This window comes from Rhododendron vialii, chromosome 5a, assembly GCF_030253575.1.
Source record: "Rhododendron vialii isolate Sample 1 chromosome 5a, ASM3025357v1".
In the NCBI taxonomy this organism is placed as follows: domain Eukaryota; kingdom Viridiplantae; phylum Streptophyta; class Magnoliopsida; order Ericales; family Ericaceae; genus Rhododendron; species Rhododendron vialii.
The window spans coordinates 30,881,187-30,905,819 of record NC_080561.1 but is presented as its reverse complement, the minus strand read 5'-3'; the positions used below and the strand labels follow the sequence as shown (position 1 = coordinate 30,905,819).

The 24,633-nt window shown below is 39.3% G+C and overlaps 4 non-coding genes and 2 pseudogenes across 4 annotated transcripts; all 6 read right to left on the bottom strand.

Moving 5' to 3' along the window:
* Positions 1-5,777: 5,777 nt before the first annotated feature.
* On the bottom strand, positions 5,778-5,938 carry LOC131328104 (U1 spliceosomal RNA). Its single transcript, XR_009200386.1, has one exon. It is a non-coding gene; the product is annotated as a U1 spliceosomal RNA (small nuclear RNA).
* Positions 5,939-9,366: 3,428 nt separating this feature from the next.
* On the bottom strand, positions 9,367-9,516 carry LOC131328202 (U1 spliceosomal RNA; annotated as a pseudogene).
* Positions 9,517-14,679: 5,163 nt separating this feature from the next.
* Positions 14,680-14,839, bottom strand: LOC131328187 (U1 spliceosomal RNA). The gene has a single exon (XR_009200460.1). It is a non-coding gene; the product is annotated as a U1 spliceosomal RNA (small nuclear RNA).
* A 1,198-nt stretch (positions 14,840-16,037) lies between these two features.
* LOC131328116 (U1 spliceosomal RNA) lies at positions 16,038-16,198 on the bottom strand. Its single transcript, XR_009200397.1, has one exon. It is a non-coding gene; the product is annotated as a U1 spliceosomal RNA (small nuclear RNA).
* A 3,232-nt stretch (positions 16,199-19,430) lies between these two features.
* LOC131328204 (U1 spliceosomal RNA) lies at positions 19,431-19,582 on the bottom strand (annotated as a pseudogene).
* A 711-nt stretch (positions 19,583-20,293) lies between these two features.
* LOC131328152 (U1 spliceosomal RNA) lies at positions 20,294-20,453 on the bottom strand. The gene has a single exon (XR_009200430.1). It is a non-coding gene; the product is annotated as a U1 spliceosomal RNA (small nuclear RNA).
* Between the last annotated feature and the right edge of the window lie 4,180 nt (positions 20,454-24,633).

Here is a 24,633-nt window from a genome sequence, read left to right as displayed (position 1 = left end):
GCTATCTCCGAATGCTCTTTTACAATTGTCTTTACTTAATAAATAAAGAAAAATTGTTGCTTAAATATTTTCTGAATGTTTGGACTCCATGTGAGCTATCTCCGAATGCTCTCATCCTTCTTTTATATAATCATCCACCTCTTCGACAGACGGTTAGGATCATTTTTTTCTAATGGTCACTATTTTTCTTCAAGAATCCTCTTACCAAATGGTCTTTCCTTTCCTCTTATTTCCACAATGTTCTAAAACTCTCCACACAACTCTAGCATGTGGTGGAGTCTTCCATAATTTTCTAAATTGTTTCTAAATCCTCTAAAACTCTCAAGGTTCCTCCACTTCTAGAATCATCCAGAAATATTTAGAATATTTTAGACCGTTCTAGAATCGTCTAGACTATTCTTTAACATTTTAGGGTGTTCTACATCATTTTATAATTCTCTTGAACACTCTCGAACCTTCCGGAATTTTCAAGAAACTCATAGATGTTGTAGGGGTGTTGGGAAAATTTCCCTGAACATATCAACTGCCCTTCAAGACTTGATAGTACATGTTTCAAAACCAAAAATCTATGAAGGAACAAGCACCAAAAACCTACGAAGGAACAAGCTCCGTGGTACCATTGAGTGGTACCATTGACCATAATTAGCTAATGACATTGTTAATGAAGTTAGAGTGGTTCTATTGGAACCCCAAATATTTCTCTCTAGTCCCATGAAATTGTTAATATTTATTATGACAAGTTTATAATTCTATAAAATGAAAAATACAGATGATAGTGAAAATCATTTCATATGTTGGGAAAATTTCCCTGAAAATATGAACTTAGGCTATGGGTCCTCCTTGTTTGTTCAATGTGGGACTTATGGCAAGTCTCCCACAAAAGTTGGGCCTTGGAAACTCTAAAACTAAAGAAAATTGAGAATTTTCTAACTTTTCACTTTCTGGTATTCCTTAGATTAGCAGTTTTTGCTCTCCCTGATTGATTGATAGCTTCCAAAAATAATTGTGCAAAAAATGGTAAGAATTTTGTATTTGTTAATCAGAGTCATTTAATCATTTTGGAGTATTTACACGCATGGAAAGCTTGTTGAATGCCTTAAACAGTAGAAATATGACAAGCCAGCAAAAGGTTGCTTTCTACATGGAAGCTTGGCAGTGCTAACGGGGAAAGCTTTTAACTTAATACTATGCAGCAAGCCTCCAGGCTCCAGCCCTTAGGGTTCAACCTTGCTCCCTCGTCGGGAACTGTATAATTCGGGAAGTAATTAAACTTGCAAGACCTCTATCATGCCAATGAACGATTAAAACAGTTTATTGATGGGTGATCCAGCTATGTTTGGTCTCCTGCTAACGCTACCTTAATTTCACCACAACTCCAATGATCTTGAAACTCATCCCACCCAATGTCTTCCTCCTCTGTTTGGGAAACTTTCCCTCACTACCCCCACAACATCCACTTGGATTGAAAAGCAAGCTCCTTGTCACAATTGTGTAGCTTCTTGCCCTCATTTCCTCAATCTCAACTTCACCAACGAGAGTTTTTGTTTTTGTAATTAAACTTTTCGCTTGAACCTGTGCCTTCGACTCATCGTTGTGCTTATGGTTTTGTCAGTTTGTTTGGTACTTTCACAAAAATTCATCAAACGACAGTCGTGCTTTTCTCTCTTTAATTTTCACATTTTGATGAAACGATCTCACACCCATTTCTGAATCATTCCCACCTACACTCTAGGCACAGTTCGTATCCCCTCAAACTTCCCCCCTTAATATTGCAGCAACATAGCGAAAAGTCGAAAACAAATTATCTATTGTCACTTCATAATTGCCTTACTCTGACCGATAGTAAAGAACCCAAGAAAAAGTTAAAAACTTATGTGGTGAGGGCCACAGAAACACGGACCCCCGCTTCCAAAAATTATGACGTTCTCCTAAGTGCAATGGAGATAGCCAACCTAGGTCATGGGCCTTGTTGATCACCCATTAACCCATATATTTTAATGTTGCTAACCTAGGCCATGGAGCCTAGTTGAAGTATGTTTTATTGATGCCAATGGATCCTATTTATACGCAATACCCACCTAAAGCATCCAACTCCAAACCAATTGGCAAAGAGTGGAGAGGCTGTCAAGCTCATATACTTGTTTTTGGAGGAGATAATTAACCAATGTAGAACAAACTCCAACACTCCCCCACACGTGCGACCCCCGACTCGCACGTGGAGAGGTAAACAAAGGATCCATAACACTTGGATCACAACAAATAACAGTGCACTTATGGCACAAACAAGGGGAATAAATTCTCCGAAACTCTACTAGCTTTGATACCAAGTTAAAGCATCCAACTCCAAACCAATTGGCAAAGAGTGGAGAGGCTGTCAAGCTCATATACTTGTTTTTGGAGGAGATAATTAACCGATGTGGGACAAACTCCAACACACCTCTCATATTTCTTGTTTGTTAGATGTGGGACTTATGTCATATATACAACAAGAATGTTTTCCTTAGAAAGTTCAGAAGAAGAAAAACGAAAAAAAAAAAAAATCTCCCATCAATCGGTAAACTTTTCACTTGTTGGTATTCTTTAAAATCTACTTTTGGGCGGAATGGAAAAATACAATGGTTAATTGTGCGAAAGGGTTTTCGGACGATACTTGAATGGAAAATAACTCTTAGCCTCTGATAAGTGCTGAAATATTGATATTTTGGCCCTTTAAACTACATTTATTAGTCATTTATTTATCTTAGTTTATATTTATTTCGTTTTTTTTGTGTTTACAGGTTGCTTGAGATCGTTATCCAAGATTTTGGATAAAAACGAGAGTTTAATGAAGTTTGGGGTTAAAGAGCAAAGTGATTCAAAATTGCATGATTTATTCGTAGTTACCTAAACGCCATGGGCCTCTTATGTAATTAATGGTTCAAAATCTATATAAGGGGATGGAAACCTACTGACTACGCAGGGAGAGTGGCTGGACGGCAGCTTTTCAGCAGTATTCGAATAAACGGCAGGACGTCACGGAAAAGAAATTGGGGAACATCATTAAGCCCATGGCCGGCTAATCCCATTCTTTAGGAGAAAGATGAAACTTCGTATCAAGTAGCTCTATTCATGCATAAGATTTTGGTTTATTATTCGGATCGATTGTATGACTAAGAACCCGTTTTGTTTTGATCAAATGGAAGGATTTTTAATGGTTTTAATCTATTGAGTATTTGTATGCACACTTTCAAATACGAGTTATATAATGGTTTTCATTGATTGTGATTGGAGTTATGAGATAGATTATACTCGTAAGACGGATCGTACCGTTAGGCGGCCTGACCGTGCTACTGAGACGGTCCGTGCTATGGGATAGTCTATGCTTTTTAACAACGCAATTATTTTCTTGATGATTATCGAAAGGGTTAATTTGCAAGTCCTAGCAATAATCCTTTCTGATTCGAATAATTAAACATAGCCTATGTATATCGGTGTTACGTGGTTGGAGTGGATTCGAAACCCTAAATCTTTTTTCCATCAACTTTCCAACTCTTACTTTAATTATTTTCTTTATTTAATTAGTTCTCAAAATCAAATCAATCCAACTTTTTCTGTCCGAATTAATCTAGAAGTTAATCGAATTTAGTGTAACTTAGCCATACTGTCCCTGAGGATCGACACTCGGTCTTAACCACTATTCTACAGAATAGTAGTTAACTCCAAGTTTTTATAAATATATTTTTCACGGTACGATGTGGTCAAATTTTGCATTTAAGCCCAATAAGAAATGGAGCGAGCAAAACTTTCTGCTGGTATCGTATATAAGATCACGCCAATTTTTAGGAGTTCCCATACGCAAGAACTGGGAACCCACAATAAACGCTGAAGTGTTGCTTCCTACTTGATCTCCATCCCTCAACCCTCGAGTCAATGACCAACAAAAACATTTCTGATGATAAATGTTGGCTTGGATAAAATTAGAAAGCAGGAACCGACCCGTGTCGAAAACCAGGAAGAAGAATATGGATAACCGAATGTGATACTATCAGATTGTCATGATTTTATTTTTGGCGAAAGATGAATATATAGATTATGATTCTTGGTCAACTATTAACCATTAGAGTTCTGAAATTACATTTTTAGTAAGTTTTGGAGATACTTACAAAGATAATATGCTCAATATAGAAAGTACAATCCTGATGAAAGTGAGTGCATAGCGAATGAAAGTGGGTGCATAGAGAATGTACAACAAATTTAAAAATTTCTTAACCAGTACCCTTAGCTTAAAAAGAATTAACTCAGTCACAATAGTTATAACTCGTCATTTTTTTCTTGCGCACTTCGGAAGGATACCGAAAACTTGGAAAAGCATTATGTGATTCATGTGGTAAGGAACTCTCTGGTTTTCCAAAACCCAAAGCCTTCATTTCATAGGCGATGCGTTCCCGGGGGGGGGGGGGGGAGAAGAGAATCTCTAAGCGATAACATGATGCAAATCCAGAAGTTGTTCTAACTTTGTAAGACAAAAAAAATAAAAAATTCTAAAGGTGAATTAAGATGTTCTGCTCACAGATCTTTTCTTTTCTTGTTTTTGGTATTTTGCTCACAGATCATGACTATCGAATTTAAACTTACACTGCAAAACATTGAGAAAACAGAGTACTGCTACAACTGGGGTGTCACCGAGAAAACAGAGTACTTAATTTAATAAGATAGAGCTACAACTTAAAACACGCAAAAATGTAAGATCTTAATTTTATTAATGGTTGCTGAAAGTTATTCAGTGACGTACTGACATTGATTTTTTGTATATATACCCGCATGGATTCCGGGTCATTAGGTTGTTTCTTTTGAGTCTTCGTAAATTAGTTGAGTTTTAGTAGATGATCAGCATCAGAATTAGGTCATGCTCCGTAATTCATCCAAATTAGGTCAGACATCCAAAGGTATAGGTCGCCCACGATCCTAGAAAATATTGGGTGCTCCAAGGTACTGTCATATGGTAAGAATATTGGGTATCAAGTAGCGGTACCCCCACCGAGATCTTGATGGCCTCCATAGTAAAAGGGCATTCACTTGCTACTCAACATCATGAATCTAAAGCAAGGGCTTTGAGTGTGTGTAGGCCTATAGGGATACTGATAGGTGATAAGGTGGGTAAATAATATTGTGGGAAATGAACGAACAACATCAAGCCAAGAACAGAAAGACAAGGAACAAACAAGTTCTAGATAATGCTTAGAAATCGAGAGCAATGGTGTCTCTGAGCAAACATTCAAGTAACAATTGGTCGGAGGATAGCAAAAGATCGAAATTATTTCGAGATATCTCCTAAACGAACGCCACGAATGGCCATTGATCTAAGTAAAGTCCCCACAGGAAATGGCTACACACACCAGTAAAAGATTGAAGCTCTTCCCATCTGCCTCGACAATGATTCTGTCAAGCAAACACTCAAGCAGTTGGTAGGTAGTCATTTCTTTCTGTTGATGTCTCTCAATCTACATATATCAGAGAAGACGAACTAGATGATACGAACAGAGACATTACTCGTGTAGTCTCCAATCGACAGAGATTATAGAGCCCGAAAGGATCGAACTTTCAGTGATTACTCTCGTAAAGTTTAACCATTGAATTGGCAAGCTTCTATACCTCCAAAGATAGCATTCGTATAACCACCATGCTGATTATAAATACGACTTCTGAATTTCAATCTAAATTGGAAAACATGAAGAAGTAATTGCACAGGGTTACTTACTAACCCCATGAGAGACCCCAAATGCTTTAAACTGAACTGGGAAGGGGCCGCGCGAACGCAGGCTCCCGCTACCACAAATTATGACGTAGGCTCCACCACTTGGGTAGACCTTAGGCGAGCACCCCTCCTAAGTGCAATGGAGGCCACTAACCTAGGCCATGGACCTTGCTGATCGTCCATTGACCCCGTCCAGGTAAGTATATTGCAATGTTGCACGCTGTTGCTTATTTGTAGCTGCCTTTGCTTCTTACCTTTTTGTAATTACTTGATGTGGGACTTCAAAACAAGGTGAGCCTTTACTTCTCTCTCTTTTCCTGTTTGCCTCTCATTTGCATTTGCCACTCTTTTGTCACGTCCATAAATAATCTGCTTGCTCGAGAAGCTTAGAAACTGATTGAATTGAACAATATGAAAAGCCTCGTGTAACGAGATACAAAAAGTCTACAAATACAATTTTTAAATGTGACTCCGGATGCAATTGTGGCTAGGGGTGTCAAGTGGGTCGGGCCGGCGCGGCACGTTTAAATGTGGCACGGCACGGCACAGGCACGATTGTGGTCCTGGCATGACACGGCACGGTCAAAGTGGGAACGTGGACGGGCATGGCACGAGCATGGCACGACACGACGCGATCTTAGCCCGGCACAACAAGAGGCTCGGAAAAACAAAAAATAAATAATAAATTGACTCACTATGTTAACTAATAATGTCATTAATTAAGGTAAAAAAATAATATTAATTTTATTAAATAAATTGACTTTCTATGCCATGAGTGATGAGACTCATGACTTATATTGTCATTAATTAAGGTAAAAAAAAAAATTGACTCGCTATGTGGCTAAAAGGGCCAAATGGCTAATATATATGGTAAATTAGGTAAACAATGCATTTTAGTTTCGTAATTTAACTAAAATAAACTTTTAAAATTTTGTATACGATTAAAAAACTTTGAATCAAACATGACAAAAATACCGCACAAAGTATGTGCCACATACATTGCATTTTATGTAACGATGATTTTTTAAAAAAAATTAACAATTTTTATTCGGTGAAAATGAATTATTTTTGTTTGTGTTAGTGAATAGGGTTTGGTTTGTAAATTGACATTACAAGATAACAAGTAAAATAAAAAAACTTATCAAAACATTATTTACCCCTAAACAGGCACAACACGACCCGACCAAGTAAACCGTAAACGGGGCGGCACGACACAATCAAGTAAATGGGCTAGCATGGCATGATACGATTGAAAAACAGCACGGCATGATACGACACGATTTAAGTAAATGGGCCCGGCACGGCACGACACTATTTAAGTAAATGGGCCGACACGGCACGGCACGAAGCACGGTTGGCACGAAACTAAACGGGCCAGGCCGGCACGGCACGGCCCGTTTGACACCTCTAATTGTGGCAGATAATTCACGAAACAAACATGATTGCAGTTAAGCATCAGTTTTTTTATGGGTGTCGAATGTCCACCGCAGCACTCAAATGTTTTCGCAGTACAGCTATCTTTGGTCTCCTGCTAACGCTACCTTAGTTTCACCACAACTCCAATGCTCTTGAAACTCATCCCACCCGATGTCTTCTTTTTCAGTTATGGATGCTTGGCTTGTGACCGGCGAAAATTCATTTATCTTTTGTATGATCCCGCAGATACCCCATTTTAACGTTCAAATTCCTGTTCCTCATCAAATGTTTGTCTCTACAGACTCGACTATCAGGTTGCCACGAGAAACCGGACCACGCAAACGCAGACCCCCTCTTCCAAAAATTATGATGTAGGTTCCACCACGTGGGTAGATGTCACGGGGCTATTTTTCGCCTAGAAATCTACCCGTGATGGCACCAAGTTTGCCAACAACTTGGTCTCAGCCAACTAGTGTTTACTCACACACCCGATATGTTTGAACGTCTAGAAACACACTCAAGAGTTACGGGAACCGTCCCAACCTTTATTAAGCACCAACTTACAAAGGAATACACTTAAGAACCTAGACAGAACAACCCCCTGCCTTAGGCTACGAAAATGCTTGCCTAAATAGGCTTACAATCATAAAAATGTGGCCACTAAGTACATGAGATCATGGGCCAACCCATGATCTTGCAGTTGACACCCCCAACTGCCCTAGGGCTGTGCTGGCACTGCCAGAATCTGCCAGCACACTGAAACATGAAACTGCCTGGAGATAACTGCTGATAACTGCCTGTTTCTGCCTTGGACACCTATCCCATGCTGCCAGCAACACATGCAGCCCGTTTCTGCCTTGGACACCTGTCCCATGCTCCCAGCAACATGTGCAGAATGCTGTTAACCGTCAATAACCGTTTTGCCTGAGCCAACTCAAGGCTGCCTCCGTTTTGCCCGAGCAAACTCAAGGCTGCCTGGCCAATTTCGTGATCCAACCCCAGCTCCCAATACTTAGCCATTTTCCTTGATTGCCTTGTCCCACAAGCCTGTTTCCCGTTTAGCATCCCTGCCTCGATATCATCGGGCCATCACGTGCATCACGACTGCCACTTGCCTTAGAGACCAGTGCCGACACCAACCGACACCGTCGGGTCACCTTGTAAAGACATGTCTGCCTCATGCCTTTGTTTCCACCGGTTGGCTAGGGTGCAAGGTGCCACCGCTAGCCAAGCTTAGAAAGCCTTGGAAATCAAGGTGCTAACAGTAGACCTTAGGCAAGCACTCCTCCTAAGTGCAATGGATCGAGATTGCTAACCAAGTTCATGGGCCTTGTTGATCACACATTATCCCCGTCCAGGTGAGTATATTAATTGTAATGTTGCTAATCTAGGCCACGGAGCCTAGTTGAAGTACGTTTTATTGATGCAAACGGATTCTATTTATACCCATTGCCCACCTCTCCTATTCTTGTTTGTTCGATGTGGGACTTATGGTATGTATACAACAATAATGTCTTGCCTTAAAAACTTCAGAGGAAGAAAAATTAGAAACTTTTCTCTCGTCAATCAGTGGACTTTTCACTCGCTGGTATTCGTTAAAATCCACATTTGGGCAGAAAGGAAAAATGCAATGTTAAATGTGCAAAATGTGTGGTTTTTGGTCTCTACTGTAATGGAAAATAACTCTTAGCCGCTCATTTAAGCCCAACAAGAATTGGAGCGAGCTAGCAAAACGTCTGGCAGGTCAGCAGGTATCGTATATAAGATCACGCCAATTTTCAAGAGTTCCAACATGCGTGAACTGGAAACTCACTATGGGCGACCTCGACTCAATTGGCCCAACAAATGAAGACACTTGTCAATAAGACCCTAACAAATGTAGGATCTAATGCTATCATCACCCTAGGGAAATTTTATACTATCGCTAGACGAATGTGAAACGATTTAGACTTTAGCGTAAGAGAATTAATTTGGTCTCAATAGTTGTAACTCGTCATTTTTTCATATGCGCAATTTTTTTTTTTTTTAAAAAAACCATGGAAAAGCGTCAACACACGAATATCAATATTAGCACTCTTTCCCACTCCCTTGGTTTTCCCCATTTAGGAACACACAGCTAAAAAAAGTTGTTCATTGATCATAAATAAAACTTTTAAATTACAATTTAAATTGGAAAACATGAAGAGGCAATCGTACGGGTCCTTGAGAACCCAAATGCTATCAACTAAATAGGGTACCACAAATTATGACGTAGGCTCTACTACTTAGACAGACCTTAGACAAGCACCCTTACTAAGTGCAATGGAGGTCACAAACCTAATTCATGGACATTGCTGATCGTCCATTGACCCCGTCCAGGTAAGTATATTGTAAAGTTGCAAGTTATTGTTTATTTGTACATGCCTTTGCATCTTACCTTTTGTAATTGCTCGATGTGGGACTTCAAAATATGGTTGTTCGTTTAAGCATTTTGGATTCTAATCATTATTTTATTTCTCTCAAATCATTACTCTTATTTTTTTAGATAATTATTCAATAATCCTGGTGTATACTCCCTCCCCTCACATAAGATGTGGGGCCTACATTGAGTCCCATGTGGACCCATATGTTATGTGAGGGGAGGGAGTATACGCCGGGAGTATTGAATAATTTTCCTTTTTTTTTTCTCTCTCTCTCCAATCATTACCCTTATTTTCAATCATTACTCTATGTCCCTCTATACTCATTGACCCTTGCTACACACACAGACAATCTGTGCACAGATTTTGTTGTGGGGCCCACCACGGGTCTCACAAAAATCATCCGAGCCGTTCATTAAATGTAAAATATTTTTTCAAGGGTCCCTGTAAAAAATAAGCTCAATCCGATACTTATAGGTGCTTCATCCAACCATCTAACTTTTCATTCAGATTTCCGGATAATGAAAAGTTATATGGTTGGATCGAGCACCTATAGGTATCAAATTGAGCTTATTTTTTACGGGGACCCTTGAAAAAATGTTTTACATTTAATGAACGGCTCGGATGATTTGTGTGGGACCCGTGGTGGGCCCCACAACAACATCTGTGCACAATCTGTGCACAGATTGTATGTGTGTGTAGACTTTATAATACTCATTACCTACAAATCCAAATCCAAAATCCCAAAACGAACGGGATCGGTGAGTCTTAAGCTCTCTTTTTTCTGCTTGCTTCTCATTTAGGCAGATATGCATTTGCCACTCGATCTTTCATCACGTCCGTATTGACATGGGCTTATAGCCAAGAGTCCTAAATAATCTGCTTGCTCAATAAGCTTAGAAATTGATTGAATTGAACGAAATGAAAGCCTCGTGTTGCTAGATGCAAAAAGTCTGTTGGAAAAATATGTTTACTTTTTGTGATGAAAACCCATAATATGAGTGCAATAAAATCGGAACTCAAAATCTAGAAATTGATGAAAACAAATTGGTGATCAAAGTGAATGTTAGTGTGTAACACTCTATACTTAAGACAGATTCGTCCCCGCTACGGTGCTTACGGTTTGCATGAACGTCTATCACCCAGCTCTACTTGATCGAACTCTCCACAGGAGAAGCACTCAATCAATGGGTCTATTGAACCTCCTTGTGTTTTATACTCTCTCAAAAAGAATGACTCTGACTCGATGAAAATACAGACATAAACATCTTTTCAAATCTCTATAGAATGAATGGGGAACATTCTATTTATAGACCAACTGGTGACTATTCCGAATGGTCACCAAGGGAGGAGACACATTTATTCATATAAGAAGCGTCCGTCCACAACGAATAGGTGTCACTGAAAAAACATGACTCTAAATCAAGTCAATTCACATTCAAACCAAATAAAAATATTACATTCCAATAATATTTTCCAACAATCCCCTACATAAATGAAATTGACTCGATAACAAACGCAAAACAATGCAAATGACAGAGAGAGTACAAGTGGAAATTTCTGCATAGGATAGGTAGCTTTTGGCTTTGAACCTTCCCTTGTGAAAGACTATCAAATTTACTTGCTAACCAGTGGACACGATGCCTTAAACTATTCAGCATTTTGTGTAAACCACGATAACAGAATTCACACATAAACTTTTTGAATACAATTGGTTCTTATGGTTGTGCCCATTTTGGCCCTAGAACATCGACTAGTTTCAAAGAGTGCTTTAGAGAATTCAGCCTTAGAAAATTCTCACAGAAGCAGCCCCTTCACACTCACATAGGTGATCTCTTATAAAGAGTATCCTGCTATGCCCCACCTGAAATTTCCATAGTAGAAGAATCATTAAAAGCCAAGTTTAACCTGATACGCTGCAAGCATCGCTGTTGCACCATAGGAATAAGTTGGAGTGATATCTCCTTAGTGACGCTCCTAAGTCTCATACAACTCGGTTGTCCAGTTGAACAGGTAGGTTGGGTTGTTGTTATAGAGACTTTTAATTAGTAGGCTTTAATCTCATTCCCCTCGATGATCATTTGTTCTCTAGTCAAAATTCAACTCAACGGATCCGTTATAAACTCTTTTTGACATTTCATTCTTTTGTGAGAACAAATGTTTAACGGTGATTAGTCCACAACAACCGAAAAGTATCCAAACTCATCTGTAATTGCAAATATCGAAGGAGTATCTGAAAAGTATCCGATACTTAAAAACTGCAGAAAATCATACTTTTGGGATATGTATTTCCAAGTATCGGAGCAGAAAATCATACTTTTGGGATATGTATTTCCAAGTATCGGAGAGTATCTAAAAGCAGCTCCAGACTTTTAGTTTAGCGGTGACAAAAATATAAAGAAATTTTTTGAATACAAAGCTCTATATAAAATAAAAAAAATATTGTGTTTGAAAATGAGTTGTGCTTAATTTATTTTGCTTTGTTGAGTTAGATTACTCATGAACAATTCAGTACCAACAATATGAAAAAGTATGAAAGAAAAATTAAATTATATGTAAAAAATACAAAAACTTAGTGCATTTTTCGAGCCGCCTCTGTCTAGAAGCATCCATGCTTCATAGTATGTTGATGGATACTACTAATTGATACCTCATTCTGCAAGTTAACATTAGTAACCTTGATATTAATATTGCTTCAGTTTGAGTTTGATGATGGCTAAAGCAATAGTCTTTTAAACTACATGATAACGAAAATTTATGTACTAAACGTGAGATGTTGTTGTGCTCATTAGAAGGAGGTGGCCGACATTCAACGAAGGCCTTTATTTCGAACTATTTTCGAAACAACAAAATCAAAGGAAAATTGATGGAGCATGTTTTCGAGTATATATGTGTTGAGGCAATTACTATTTACGAGGAGAGCTAAAACTTTGGTAACTAGAACCCACAATAAAATGTTGATGCCAATAAAAATTCCGTCGCTAGTAGTGCCAATGATTCCTGTTTCCGAAGATACTTGTAAATTAATATGACCGATTCTTCAATGGAAGAGAACTAGAGAACATATGGGAATAGGAAAAGATAAAAAGTTTACCATTTATTTGTAACAGGAGTACTATGTTATTTCAAGAGTAGCTCATGTTACTAGAAACCCTCTAAGAAAGGAAGGAGGATTGGAGCATTTTAACAACGGATGTCGATGCCTCTGGCATGGACACTATTGGCGTTATGGGCCCTAGGGGTGTTGGGGTGGGGTCGTTTCCGGTGACGGTGACGGTGCTGGCGTCTTTCGGTGCTTGTGGTGTTTATGCTTATGCTTGTGACCAGGTGAGGAGGGTCCCTTTGGCGTAGGTGCCTCTGGGCTAGTTGGTGTTGGTGCAGGTGCCCTGTGTGGTTTATGCTTAGCTTCTTGTTCCTCATCCAAGGATGGTGCCGCCGACGGTTCTTCATGGTTGGATGGTGCTGCCGATGGTTCTTCATGGTTGGATGGTGCTGCCGATGGTTCTTCATGGTTGGATGGTGCAGCCGATGGTTCTTCATGGTTGAATGGTGCCGCAAATGGTTCTTCATGATTTGATTGACTATCAAACCAAGCAGAATCAGCACTTAGATCTGATAGTTGCTCGTCATCAGCAAGACAAAGGTTTGTTAGAGCAACTAGCCAAAGGCAAAGTACTAAACATGCAACAGTTTTCATCTTTAGGGTGTGGGTTGCAGAGGTTTAAGACTTCCCTTTTTATAGGGAAGATTTGAACCTAGAACTTAATTCACATGACATCTACAACTATCTCTCTGGCTTTCGTATCATGCAAGACTTGTTAGTATCATTAAAATTGGTCTAGGTGCAGTTGAAACTTATTTGCCAGTTAATCTAATATGATCCTAGTGCATTTAATGTTACAATGTAATCAGATCTTGACAATCCTTATCAGATTTTTTATTGATCCCAACATTTCAAATCCACGATGGAAATCGATTATTTCTCCTACGTAGATCCCAATGTTTTTCCCCCCAGTCTAGGATGCATAAGATTAAAAGTTCTCAGTATTGTGTTTTCACTCTGCAATGCATACATAACTAAAGTGCATTGTTAACAAAAGTAGTCGTCCGTCACCATTGATGAAATTCATAGTTTTATGCTTATCTGATTTTTTTAATACCTTCAAATTTTAAATTCAGCTAAATATTGTGATCGAAAATTAGAAATCAAGAGATATTGGTTCCTATAATAATTAGAAGGCGTTGCCCCATATTTAATGAAGGTCTTTAATGTGTAGATTTTGTGAATCAACAAAGTCTAAGGGACTCTGATAGAGGATTTTTCAAATCTCAGACTAGTGTTGTTTGGGCAATTGTGACAAGGGCTAAACATTTAATGAGTAGAAAACAGCGATTATCCCCTATACAATAGTGTTTTGCCTTACAAAATTCAGAACAAGAAAAACGGAAAAACTTTCTCTCGTCAATCAGTAAACTTTTCACTTGTTGGTATTCTTTGAAATCCACATTTGGGCGGAAAGTAAAAATGCAATGGTAAATTGTGCAAAAGGGTTTTTGGTCGATACTTTAATGGTAAATAACCCTTAGCCTCTCATTTAAGCTCAACAAGAAATGGACCGAGCAAAACTTTCTGCTGGTATCATATATATGATCACACCAAGCAGGACATTCGGATTATGATACTATCAGATTGCCATGATTTTCCATTTGGCAAAATATGAATAGATTATGATTCATGGTTTACTATTAACCATTAAAGCTTGAAATTACATTTTTAGTAGGTTTTGGTGACACTTTTAAAAGTTTCTTAACCAGTACCCTTAGCGTAAAAGGAGTAACTTAGTCCCAATAGTTATAACTCGTCGCACTTTGTAAGGATATACCGGAAACTTGGAAAAGCATTAACACACGAATTCCAATCTTAGCAATGTGATTCATGTCAAACCAAAAGCCTTCATTTCATTAGCGATGTTAAGCGACAACAATGTCATTTGCTTTCAACTGAATAGGGAAAGGGCTACCACCACTGGGGTGATCACAAATATGACTTCTGAATTTCGATTTTATAAATTGTAAAACATGGAAAAGTAGAGCGATTGAACAGAGTAATTTAACATTCAACTGACTAGGGGAGGGGCCGCGCGGACGCAGGCTCTGCTTCCACAAATTATGACGTAGGTTCTACCACTTGGATAGACCTTAGGCGAGCACCCCTCCCAAGTGCAATGGAGGTCACTACCCTTGGCCATGGATCTTCTTGTTCGCCCATTGACCCCGTCCAGGTAAGTATGTCATAATGGAGCTCATTGCCTCCTATTTATAGTCCTTTGTGCAGTTCTCTCGCTTCGATGCTCGATGTGGGACTTCAGACATGCAAAAGCTTCTAGACTCAAAGAATTTAACTAGGTATCATTCCAAACAAAACTCAAGACCAAATGAAAAAAGATAAATGGATATAAGCAAATCTTGCACATCGAGATTTCTACGAAAAGAAGGCAGAAAATGGATTCCGGGTCATTAAGTTGTTTCTTTGAATCTTTGTAAATTAGTTGAGTTTTAGTGGATGATCAGCATCAGAACTAGGTCATGCTCTGTAGTTCATCCAAATTTGGTCAGACATCCGAAGGTAAAGGTCGCCCACGATTCTAGAAAATATTGGGTGCTCCGAGTTACCGTCATATGGTAAGGATGTCGGGTATCAAGCAGCGGTACTCCACCGAGATCTTGATGGCCTCCATAGTAAAAGGGCATTCACTTGCTACTGAACATCATGAAGCTAAAGCAAGGGCTTTGAGAATGTATGTATGTATGTATAGGCCTATAGGGATATGACTATAGGTGAGTAAGTAATATTGTGGGAGATGAACGAACAACATGAAGACAAGAACAGAAAGATAAGGAACAAACAAGTTCTAAATAATGCTTAGAAATCGATTGAAATCGAGAGTAATGGTGTCTCCAAGCAAACATTCAAGTAACAGTTGGTCGGAGAAGAGAAGAAAATCAAAATTATTTCAAGAAATCTCCTAAACAAACACCACGAATGACAATTAATCGAAGTAGTCCCCACGGGAAATGACTAGTAAAAGATTGACTAGTCCCCACGGGAAATGACTAGTCCCATCTGCCTCGACAATGGTTCTCCCCAGCAAAAACTCAAGCAGTTGGTAGGTAGTCATTTATTTCTGATGATGTCTCTCTATCTACATATATAAACACACACCCACAAACATCAGAGAAGACAAGAACCGGATGACAAGAGAACAAACGAACAGAAACATTACTCATGTAATCTCCAATCGACAGAGATTAGAGCGTACATAACATTTCAATAATTACTCTCTTAAAGTTTTACCATGCTTCTACAGCTCCAAAGAGAGAAGAAATAGTGTAACCACCATCTAAATACGACTTCTGAATTGGAAAACATGATGTAATTGGACAGGATAATTAACCCTTGAGTGACCAAATGCTTTCAACTGAACTGGGAAGGGGCCGCGCGAACGCAGGCCCCCGCTACCACAAATTATGACGTAGGCTCCACCACATGGGTAGACCTTAAGCAAGCACCCCTCCTAAGTGCAATGGAGACCACTAACCTAGGCCATGGACCTTGCTGATCGTCCATTGACCCCGTCCAGGTAAGTATATTGCAATGTTGCACGCTGTTGTTTATTTGTACATGCCTTTGCTTCTTACCTTTTGTAATTACTCGATATGGGACTTCAAAACAAGGTGAGCCTTTAGTTCTCTCTTTTTGCTTCTCATTCGTTTTCTTTGTTTTGCTCATTATCTTGCTACCTTGATTCAAAATCCATATAGCATCAGTAATACACAAAAGTCCTAAGTAATCTGCTTGCTCGAGAAGCTTAGAAACTGATTGAATTGAGTGAAATGAAAAGCCTCATGTTACTACTAGATACAAAAAGCCTACAAACACAACTTTAAAACGCAACTCCGGACACAACTGCGTCCAGAACCGTTGATGTATGTGGACCCATGTGCATCGAACGGCTCTAGACGCAATTGTGTTCAGTGTTTTGTTTTAAAATTGTGTTGGTATCATTGCTCTACTAGATAATTCATGAAACAAACATGATGGCAGTTAATCGAAGAAAGTCCCCTCCGAAACGCCATAAAAACCAGAAAGAAGTTACATTCTTTCCATCTATTCCGATGATGGCTTTCTCTTAAGCAAACACTCAAACAGTCCGTGAGGTATATCATAACAAATCAATTTGCTTTTGTGTTACTAATGCCACAAATTCAGCTGAAAATATGACATGTTAGTAAAGTTGAAGATACCTCTTTAGTAAACAGTTTTGCGAACCAAAAAGCCAAAAAAAAAAAAAAATTTACTGGCAGTACCAAAAGGAGTAACAAATCTGATTTAGAGTTTTCGCTTTTGACCCTCAAATTTTGGTTACTAGAAAACAGCATGTTATTATGTACGATACTCATGGGTTAGGCAGCAAGCCTCCGGCCCCTCGGGTTCAACCTTGCTCCAGGGATCGAATTACAAGAACATGAAATTCCCTCTAAAGCTCTCCTCGTCGGGAACTTAAACCGTATGATTTGGGAAGTAATTAAACTCACAAGACCTCTATTATGCCAATGAACGATTAAAACTGTTTTTTGATGGGTGTTGAGTGTCCCTTTCCCATCCACCGGCACCACAGCACTCAGCTGTTTTCGCAACCCAGCTATATATATTTATTGTCCTCATTTCCTCATCACAATTGTGTTCTTTACTGCGCCCTCGATCTCAACATCATCAACGAGAATTTTTCGTTTCTGTAATAAAACTTTCTGCTTGAACCTGTCCCTTCGACTCATCCTTAAGCTTATGGTTTCATCAGTTTCTTTGGAACTATTGATTCCTAGCATAGGCTATGCTAACCGTTTTGGTGAAAAGTTCTCTCACCCTTTCCGAATCATTCCGACCACCACTCTAGGCACAGTTCCAAAGAAGAAAAATTAGAAACTTTTATCTCGACAATCAATAAACTTCACTCACTGGTATTCTTTAAAATCCACATTTGGGTAGAAAGGAAAAATGCAATGTTGATTGTGCAAAATAACTCTTAGCCGCTCATTTAAGCTCAACAAAAAATGCGAGCAAAACTTTCTGCATGTATCGTATATAAGATCACGCCAATTTTCAAGAGTTCCAACATTTCATTAGCGATGTTAAGCGACAACAGTGTTATTTGCTTTCAACTGAACAAGGAAGGGGCTACCACTGGGGTGATCACAAATATGACTTTTGAATTTCGATTTTATAATAAATTGTAAACATGGAAAAGTAGAGCAATTGGACAGACATTCGAAGGTAAAGGTCACCCATAATCCTAGAAAATATTGGGTGCTCCGAAGTACCGTCATATGGTAAGGGTGTCGGGTATCAAGCAGCGGTACCCCACTGAGATCTTGATGGCCTCCATAGTAAAAGGGCATTCACTTGCTACTGAATATTAGGGGTGGCAAACGGGCGGGTTTGGGTCAAATTGGGTAAGTTGTTAGTGGGTTGGGTCTTTAATGGGTCATTGACCCATTTAGACCCATTAACTATGAGTCTAATTACCCATACCCAACCCGACCCATTTATTTTAAAGCAAACCCGACCCGCCCATTAACCCAATTACATATATACTAAAAATTATGATCGAAAAATTAGAAAAGTAAAAAAAAATTATGATCGAAACTCATAAATTTTTTCAAAAAGATGAGAATAAGTAATTTTTTTTGTCTTATTGATTTTTTTTTGTCTTTATTCAAAAAATTCTAAGTTTCGATCAAATTTTTTTACTTTTCCGATTCCTCTCATCAAAACAAATTAATAAGTCACAAAAAGATGACAAAAAACAAAAAAAATGAAAAAAAAAATTTGAATAAGGACAAAAAAATAAGTCAATTTTTTAATCCAAACCCTTTACGGGACTACCATGAGAGAAATTTATTCACGGCAGAGCACAATTTCACGGGTCCATTCGCGCAATTAATGGATGAGATGTGTTTTCAATTTTGACTGGTCAAAATAATTGTTACCGGTCACAATTGATTTTTAATTCAGACCAGCGGGGGGAGAGAGAGAGAGAGAGAGAGAGGGAAAAGAGACCAATTGATGGGTCTGGGTTTGGAAAAGAAACCAATTAAGAGATGAAATTTGGTAGGTTACTTTCATTGCCCATTGGGTCATTCAAGTTGACCCAATTGATGCCCAATTATGACCCAACTAATTCTGGGTTAGCTGGGTTTGAACCCATTCTTACCCAACTAATAAATGGGTTGGGTTGGGTCTATTTTCTAGTTGATGGGTCTGGGTTTGTTAATGGGTCTGGGTTCAATTTGCCACCCCTACTGAATATCATGAAGCTAAAGCAAGGGCTTTGGGAATGTATGTATGTATAGGCCTATAGGGATATGACTATAGGTCAGTAAGTAATATTGTGGGAGATGAACGAACAAAATGAAGACAAAAACAGAAAGTTGAGGAACAAAAAAGTTCTAAATAATGCTTAGAAATCGATTGAAATCAATAGTAATGGTGTCTCCAAGCAAACATTGAAGTAACAATTGGTCGGAGAAGAGAAGAAAATCAAAATTATTTCAAGAAATCTCCTAAACAAACACCACGAATGACAATTAATCGAAGTAAGTCCCCACGGGAAATGACTAGTAAAAGATTGATGCTCTTCCCATCTGCCTCGACGATGGTTCTCTCAAGCAGACACTCAAGCAGTTGGTAGGTAATCACATTGCTAAGATTGGAATTCAAACGACAATGGTTCTCAAGCAGACACTCAAGCAGTTGGTAGGTAATCACATTGCTAAGATTGGAATTCAAACGACGATGGTTCTCTCAAGCAGTTGGTAGGTAATCAAATTGCTAAGATTGGAATTCAAAAATTATGACGTATGCTCCACCACTTAGGTGAACCTTAGGCGAGCACCCCTCCTGAGTGCAATGGAGATTGCAAACCTAGGTCATGAACCTTGTTGATCATCGATTTAACCCCGTACAGGTAAGTATTTTGTAATGTTGCTAACCTAGGCCATTGAGCCTAGTTGAAGTATGTTTTATTGATGCAAACGAATTCTATATATACGCATTGTCCACCTCTCCTATTCTTGTTTGTTCAATGTGGGACTTATGGCATGTATTTTTTTGAAAGGAACTTATGGCATGTATACAATAATGTTTTGCCTAAAAAACTTCAGAAGAAGAAAAATTAGAAATTTCTCTCGTCAATCAATAAACTTCTCACTCACTGGTATTCTTTAAAATCCACATTTGGGCAGAAAGGAAAAAGGCAATGTTGATTGTGCAAAATAACTCTTAGCCGCTCATTTAAGCCCAACAAGAAATACAGTGAGCAAAACTTTCTGCATGTATCGTATATAAGATCGCGCCAATTTTCAGGAGTTCTAACATGTGTGAACTGGAAACTTACTGTGGGCGACCCTCGATTCAATGGCCCAACAAGTATGTTGTTGTTCATTTCCTTGGTTTTCTAAAACCCAAAGCCTTTATTTCTTTAGCTATGTCTTCCTATCCTAAAGGATAAAAGCGACCCCGCTGCAAATCCAGACGTTCTAATTTTGTAGGACACCAAATAGAGTCAAGATGTTCATTGATCATAAATATAACTTCTGTATTTCAATTTATATTGGAAAACATGAAGAAGTTACCGGACAATATAACTAACCCTCGAGAACCCATAATGCTTTCATCTGAATAGGATAGGGACCGCGCGAACGCAGGTCCCCGCTACCACAAATTATGACGTAGGCTCCACCACTTGGATAGACCTTAGGCGAGCGCCCCTCCTATGTGCATTGGAGGTCACTAACCTAGGCCATGAGCCTTAATGATCGCCCATTGACCTCATCCAGATAAGTATGTTCAAATGGAGCTCGTTGCATCCCTTTTATAGCCCTTTGTTCAGTTCTCGTTCTTTGACCACTCGACGTGGTACTTTAAGACAATGCCTCTGTGCGATAGATTTGAAGCGTTTAACATGTAATCATTCTAATATGAACTCGAGGCCAAATGAAAAAAGACAAATGGAAACTAGCAATTCTTCCACATATGACTGGTCGTGTCGTTTCCATATCAAAAATATAATTTAAAACAAAATAATTACTACTATCTAAATGATAGCGTGCGGTAAGTACTTCGAATATTGTCCTCGGGGATTTTTTTTTTCCCGGAAAAATAGATGGATTATTATTAATCAGAAAGATGGATGGTCAGAAGACCCGACATCATACAGGGAAAGATCAGTGAGAGACTGAGGGATAGGACCCACCCAGGAAACCAATCTGGCACCTGATAGGGCTTTTATCGCCAACGAATGGGTAACCCTTACAAGAACGTTTAACATGAGTAAATCGACAAGAAGAAAAGAGAGGTAATAGCTCAATACAGTCTGAGAGAACCGAGCTACAATCAGAGAAAGACTTTCCTTCTTGCATAAGAGCTTGGACCACTTCAAGTGAGTCCCCTTCAATAATAACATGTGATAGACCGTTGGTGGCAGCAAAACCCATTGCTTCCTGAAACCTCATAGCTTCGACAGAACGAGGAGCTAGCAGACCCGTGAAGGGGATAGATGCCATCCCCAAAATCTATCCCAGATAATCCCGGGCCACCAAACCAACACCCACAATCATTTTCTTCTTACAAAGAGCACCGTCTACATTAATCTTGACCATACCAACAAGAGGCAAACACCACTTGGGAACCAGTAAAGGATCAGCAGAGACTAAGGTAGATATTTTTGCCCAGACGCTAAATGAAAATTCAAGCATAAGTCCAAGGCCTTTTCCAAAATACGAGTCGTTGTCCAACTATGGCCGTTAAAAAGCAAATCATTCCTGGCTTTCTAGATAAGCCAACAGATAGAGACAAAAAGGGCTTCCATATCCTCCATCCCCCGTCGTTCTAGAATGACTTCGAGATGGAGCCCCACCACTCGAAAAAGTGGGCGGTGCCCCAGAAGGAAGAGATAACAGAAGCAAACGGGAATCGATGCCACACATCTTTAGACGATTTACATTGAAAGAGCATATGTTCAAGGGTTTCAACATGTGACTGGTAGCGAGGACAATATGGAAGAACATCAACATTCCTCCGATGCAGATTATACATGACAGCAATAGCATTATGAGAACAGTGCCACATAAACATCTTAATCTTATTAGGAATGGGAACAGACCAAAGAGATTTTTAGAGGGGGTTCAAAGAATCACCTAAGCTTGATTCCCCCCTTTCACGGGAGTGCCGTAAAAAAATGCTATTCATAGCCAAATGATATGCGGATTTTACTGAGAAAGAGCCATTGCTAGTGTAATGCCACGTACCTTTATCCCCAATTCCTTGAGAACTTATCGGAATTGAGAGAATAGATTCCAAATCTAAATCTGAAAATAAAGACTTTATCAAAGAAAAATTCCACCAGTGCATCTCATCATCAATAAGATCAGCCACTCGATTGATATCATAAAAAGGGGAATCCGCCAATGGGGGAGGGCTAAGAGTCTTAAAAGATAAGGACCGAGGAAGCCACGAATCATTCCAGATATCAATAGAAGACCCATCACCCACACTCCATCACCTCCCCTTCTTAAGGATAGTTCTACCAGCGACAATACTTCTCCAGGCCCAAGAAGCAGCATTAGGACAAGGGGCGTCCCAAAAGGATAAATTATGAAAGTGCTTCCCTTTGAAAAGTTGTTGGAATAAAGAACGAGGCTAGCTCTAACCTTGTTTGGCTAAGAACGAAAGATTAACATCATGAATATCACGAAAACCTAGCCCTCCCTTTGACTTCCGCTCACATAACTTGTTCCAACGGACCCAACTAATCTTATTCTCACTCTCTTTTGCCCCCCACCAGAATTTGCGAATAGCACAACTAAGATTTCTACACACTTGCTTTGGTAAAAGAAAACATTGCATGACATAATTGGGCATGGTCAAAGCCACTGACTTAATCATGACCTCTTTACCAGCAGGGTTCAATGTCAAGTCTCTCCAACTTTTTAATCTGTCCAAAACACGATAAAAAACATACTTAAAAACTTTCATTTTGGATTTGCCAATAATGGACGGTAGCCCCAAGTACTTGCCTCCCTGAGTCTCAATTCGGATATTCAAGAAGTTGGAAATCCCTTGTTTAACATCGTTGGGCGTATTTGGACTAAAAAACAAAGTAGATTTCTCCTTGTTTACCATCTGTCCAGAAGCACCTTCATATTTGCGGAGAATGTCCTCAATAGCGTGACAACCAGCATCTGAAGCTTCCCAAAAAAGAATGGAGTCATCAGCGAAAAAAAGATGGGAAATCGGAGGGCAGTGTAAACCCACCTTAATCCCTCGAAGAGTCTAGTCTTCAATCTCCTTCTGAATAAGATAATGGAAGCCCTCAGCGCACAGAATAAAGAGATACGGGGAAAAAGGGGACAGCCTTGCCGAATGCCTCTGGACGGGAAAAAAGGTCTTCGCCCTTATCGCCATTAATAACAGTAGCAAATGAGACGGAAGTCACACAAGCCATAACCCACTGGATCCATTGTTCATCAAAACCAAATCGACATAACACTGCCTCCAAGTAAGGCCACTCAATGCAGTCATAGGCTTTCACCATATCCAACTTCAGTACTGCAACCCAACCCTTTTTGACATAATGCCGATTTTTGAGCGAGTGTATCAGTTCGTGCGCAATCAAAACACTATCCGAGATTTGTCGACCTCCAATAAAAGCACTCTAATTCTCTGAAATAATACAAGGAAGGAAAGGTTTAAGGCGGTTGGCTAGGATTTTGGTAATGATTTTATAGGATATATTGCATAGGCTTATGGGTCTGAACTGGCTAGGTTTAGTAGGGCACTTTATTTTTGGGATTAGAGTGATCAAGGTTTGGTTTACACGGCAAAAAAGGTGGGAGGTATGAAAAAAGCTTTTCACTGCGGCTACTGGCTACTATATCAGGCCCAACTATATCCCAGTAGGTTTGAAAAAAAAGGGGAGTCATACCATCAACCCCAGGGGCTTTGGATGGCTCCATGCCTTTGAGGGGAGTCATGCTTTTCACTGCGCCCCTTTTCATTGCAGTTGTTCTAATTAATTTCTAACTTAATTTAGAAAGAGATTTGATTGTTGGATTTCAAAAATATTAAAAACTAAACTAAATTAAAGCAATTAAGAAATAACGAGAGTTTATGAGAGAAAAGATCTAGGGTTTCAAATCCACTCGACCTGTTGTAATAATATTTATGCGAAGATAAATGTTAATTATTCAAATCAATCCAGATATGGTTAGGGTTCGTGGGCCCTTACGGTATCGCCTAAAGATATATATGAATCACCTAATAGCATGAAGTATAGCCGCCTAGCACAAACCGTCTTACAAGTACGACTCGTCTCTATGGCACGGATCGTCTAATAGCACGACGCGTCTTAAGGAGCATAACCCATCTTACTCAGTTATCACCAGTGTTGTCAAAATCGTAGGCTACGTGAAACGTATCATATCGTATGTAAATCTATACGTATCAACCGTCGAACCGTATTTGAACAGAAATCGTACGCTACACTGGGAGTATCGTACGAGTCAATACGTATTGGGATATGAGGTGGTATTGTACGATTTTCAAACATAGTAAAAACTTACCTTTTTAAACCCCCGATTCAACTTTAATCTCATACAGGCCATACCCAAACTCTTTTACCCACCGAGATACACCATGGACGACTCATAAGCCCTAGTCGACTCCACTCTCCGACGAGTCTCTGATGCAATCGACGGTGAAAGGATTCCTCTCTCCGACTGCTACTCTCCGATCTCTATCCGACCTCTGAAAGCTTTGCTCTTTTCGTTGACTGAGAGGTATGATTTTGGTCCGATCTCTGAAACTGTGCTCCTTTCATAAATCTGGTCCTCTTTGAGACTTGAGAGGTTCAGTGCGCTGTTTTCTTTATTTTTGGGTAAAGTCGGTGCTCTACTGCTCTGTTTTTGTTGCTTTCTATAGTAGTGGGTGTGTAACACACACACACACACACACACACACACACACAC